Raw genomic sequence first — 4,543 nt, 5'->3', positions numbered from 1 at the left:
AGCGCAGGGTTTCGATTATTCGGTGCCGTGTATGTCTGACTGCATTGGTTATGTGACGCCGTGCCGCGCAGCTTGATCAACATCAGCGTTTGGTTAAGCATCTGGCTTCGACTAAGAAATGCATCTTAGAGTGCGCTGAAAGCTAGAAAAAAAAAGATATTTCAACGCGCTCAATAAGTGCTGCGTTTCATACCGATCAACCAACGATGTCGGCCGAAGCAGCGATCCAGAAATGAACTCTTAGCACATTGCTACAGTCATCCCCATCCCCGAGATCTTTAAAATGGTGATCTTTTATCAGCAGTAACGTATCATACAATGAAAACTGTTTTCTATATCGTCTGATCTGCTAGCCAAACTGACAATTCCCCGAGCAGCATAAAAGCATTTGCAGGTAATTTTAGTGCGACAAAAACGTTTCATTGCCGTTCATGGCTTTCGTAGCTTGTCATCGTCACAGTCACGGTTAGCAAAAACAAAAAACAAACCAACTTCTAAAGCACTGACATTGCGCGGAGGGTTTTCTGTTTTTTTTTTTTTTTCCCAGCGGAGCGGTACAAAAATGCGCGCGTGCCTCGGCTAGTCCGCGTGGTGCGTCGAACCGGAAGCTGTCGTATCCCACAGTTCCCCGCGATTGCCCATATTACCGGTCACCTGGTGTCTGCAGCCGGGCAGCAGGATACGTCGTGGAAAGAGGGAGAGTGAAGAAAATACAGCGGTTCGAGGCTACGCTCCTCCTCTCCGTAAAATCAGTGTTTAGAAAATCTGGTAATTTTCCATATGTTAACGTTCCATCGCTTTATGATCAAATAGATTGTAGATCGTTTTGCATGTGGTATTAGTATCTACAATACTGCTAGCCTTTAGAGTATGCTATTGCACGTTTAACGTCCTTCACCCTTGTCAAATTTTGTCTTTTGCCAATGATGGGTACTAGCAGCAGCATGGAAAAAGAACATAGAATAGAAGAAGGAAGAGGTCGGGCGTCACTCACGATGCCGAAAACTTTGTAGAAAACGAGGAGGGACGAGGGGTGGCGGGCACGAGGGAGCTGCAGCCCCTCCTATTCTCGCAAACTTGCCTTAGGCAGGCTTGATGTCGAGAAAGGAATCGCGATAATGTGAGTAATAAAACGTTTTAAAACAACAAAGGACCAACCAGTCGTCGCACAATGCCAATAGCGTAACGAATGGGTCGTCCAATGCTCCAACCCATTGCAAAAGCTTCGCATACCCACTTCAGGTATAATTCCTGATCGTCGTCAGCCACTGCACGAACAATTGCACAACATTTTTTGGGAATGTTTAGCGGATACCATGCTTATCCGAAGAACGACGAGGGATAGCATAGTGAATGCTGGCCTACTACCCAGAAATTATTAATAATGGCGTAGTAAGTACCCAGCAAGTGTGCTTGTAGCAGTTACCCAAAGAGAGTTTTGAAAAGGCTCTGAAAGGCCGCTTTTCCAGCTTTCGCAGTGACTACGCTGCCGGTTCCGTGCATGCCTGCAGTTTTTGTTTGCGTCATATTTACTTGACTGGAATGGTGCCGCTCCTAATTTTGACGTGCCGTTTTGGCATTTTGGAGCTCCGAAAAAACATTCGAACAATCTTTGAGGCAGGAGCGGCGCCAGAGTTTTTCCATTAGTGTGTGTGTGGGGAAGGGGGGGGGGGGTCGCACTCGCACTTACGACAAAGGTGAAATTCCTTCAGAAGCGGGGGGAGGGGGGCAGAATGGATGGATGAAAGAACCTTAATATAGTCCAATACATCATTCTAGTGTTCTAGCTCGAAGTAGAGTAACTAGGTTTTCCAGTGACTCTAGCCCGAAGCAGGCCGCTCCCACATTGGGACCGAAAGACCTAGAGAAGTAGAACTGCGCAGGGCAGCGTCCCATCGTTCCTGTTTTCCTTATACACGAGTTGCACAACTTGCACGTATACGTCACATCCGGGAACGAGAGGACTGAGAATCGCCATGTTTATCAACATATGCAGCCGCCTGGAAGCGTAGCCGCAGGAGCTTCGCAGCTGCGAGATCTGGTTTTCGGTCGCATACCAGCTTCACCACGAATATATCTGTGCCATTTTAGGATGCAGAACAAGAAGTGGAACTTCCGCTTCTAAAGCCAAGGCACAGCCGCGTGTTAGAACGTTTAGTCTTCCCGCGATTATTACAAATCAGTGCGCGCGAACGAGGATGTTGTCCGAAAAGCGCCGTATCGCTTGGCTGGCGCACATGAACCGAGAAAACCTGAAGAAAGAGAAATACGTCCATGTCTGCACTCATCACTTCATCACAGGCAAGGGTATTTTCGAGTTACGTCCAGGTATTACCACGCTTACCGACGTGATTACGTCGCTTCTCCTGAATTGTACCTACATTCTCGTCTCGTGTTGTTATACGAAGTCTAACGGTGCAACATATGCGAACGTGTTCAGTCGAGGTTCACACATATGTGTGAACCTCGACTAGACACCGAGCCTACTGCTGGATCACGGCTGTTATGACCGTGCTACTATCGCAGCATGTGCGCGTTTTCACTACTCTAGAAAGCGACAGACAAACACGCTGGATGCGGTCGTAGCGGGTACGCCGTTCACGGAACATCGCTCGACCTGCCTGCCATAGACGTAGAACCAGAACGTGATGAACCATTGGCATGAGATCCTGTCGAAGCTCATTCGTCTTGAGTCAAATGAAGTTTATCTTCGACCATAGCGCGAAATCGCGTAGTAACTAACCTCGCTAAGAACGACGACACGTTGTGATGGTAGCTGCTGTGCTTCTACGCTATTCGCCCATCCTCTGGTGAAATAGTTGCGGCCGTCCAGCGACTTGCAGACCTTCATTTGTTGCAGCGTGACGTGACTTGTCTAAAAGACCGAACAGTTGAACACAATGTCGGCGCGTGTCACGGAAAGCAGCAGATTAACGTAGCGCAGTTTGTACAGGTCGATGTCATATTGCACATTTCCATTTTTGCTCGGTAACGTGCACGGGTCGGTCCCACAAGTTCTTCAAAGAATGACGGGCAAAGCGCGTGCGCGTTTTCTTTCGACATAACGCTCGGTTGACGCCGACAAGCTCCGACACGGCAAGAGGCTGCACGCGCAGCCTGATTACAGTGTACTAGTACACTCTAGCCTGACTCAATTATGTTGACAAACATGGCGGCGACTCACTTTGCTAGCCGAAAATGACGTCATGTGCAACGCCTAATCATGGCCTTATCCGAGACCTGATCGCTGCAACATTTATCGCAAAAATATTGCTAAGGGGTTCGGGTAACTTCTTGTTTGTAATACAATTAGCGTAATGGACTGAGCTCTGTTTAGTTTACTGTGTGGAGGGGCGTCCTAGGTAGAAGTGTTCGGTTAGCTCGTTGCATGAGAGGAGGCGATCTCTGAATGCAGTCTGAAACCTCAGCATCTTCTTGCCTAGTGGCTGTATGGTATACAATTAAGTCCTCGAGCAGCACTGTGGGCAGATTCGTTGAGGTTCGCAGGAGCACCGTCAATTTCTTCCATAAGAGCAGGAAAGCAAATAGTAATGTGTGGTTTGTTTACTTCTTCCTTGGGCATTGCGAGCCTTTCTAGCGATTACTCCTCTGGCAAATGCTCGGATGGCTGCTCTAAAACCTCTGCGGATCCTCAGCCTATTTGGGTCTAAAAGTGCCAATGCAATGGCTATCTTGCCCGCGGCAGTTTCAGATTCTGTGGTGTACATGGTAGCCGAATCGGTAATTAGCTCAGCTTTACCGTTTTCAAGTACTATTGTGAAGGCTTGTTTATTGGACATGAAAGCCACGGCAACAAACGAACATTCCTCAGCCTGCTTTACCATTCTCAAGTACTGTTGTGAAGGCTTTTTTTTTTTCAGGTTTTTTTTTTTCACATTATTAATGTGGTAAAGATTCCTTGGAGCAGGCATAACTGTTACGTTGTCCTTTAGATCATTGGGCATTTCTTTGTGGTTGTCATCTATCGCTGTAATTGGTGGCATACCAATTTGTTTGAGCATGTCCCTTCCTGCTAAGTTAATTGAGTATGAAATGGGCTCTTTCTTGTGCCCTGGCAATTTCCTCTAATGTATCGTGCATCCCTAGCTGCATGAGTTCTTCAGTTTCGATGTACGCAGGTAGCCCAAGAGCTACCTTGATTACCTTCCTCAGCAACGCTTGCAACAGTTTGTCTTTCAAATCTCTACCACTCGTGCAGGCTGCTATGTAGGCGAAGTGACATAGCACAAACGAGGGAACTAGTCTTGCAACGTTTTCTTTTCCAAGCCCATGTCCGTGGTTAGTCACTCTTTTGATGAGCCTGATTGCATTGTGCACTTTCCCAGCTATATGCTGGATTGTTTCAGTATTGGATGCATTGGCTTCTATCACCTTGTATGTTGGGAATAGGTGCATTGTGCTTTACTATGCTTGCTCCAAGGGAGGGGGGGCAAAGGGGGCAGGTGGCAATTTTGGGGTACTCCAGCACCTCATAGCCCAGCTTGGTGGTGCCACCCCTGCATGAGGTTATCGTTGTGCGCTT

This window comes from Rhipicephalus microplus, chromosome 7, assembly GCF_043290135.1.
Source record: "Rhipicephalus microplus isolate Deutch F79 chromosome 7, USDA_Rmic, whole genome shotgun sequence".
In the NCBI taxonomy this organism is placed as follows: Eukaryota; Metazoa; Arthropoda; class Arachnida; order Ixodida; family Ixodidae; genus Rhipicephalus; species Rhipicephalus microplus.
The sequence above is the reverse complement of the archived record's forward strand: the minus strand, read 5'-3'. Positions refer to the sequence as shown.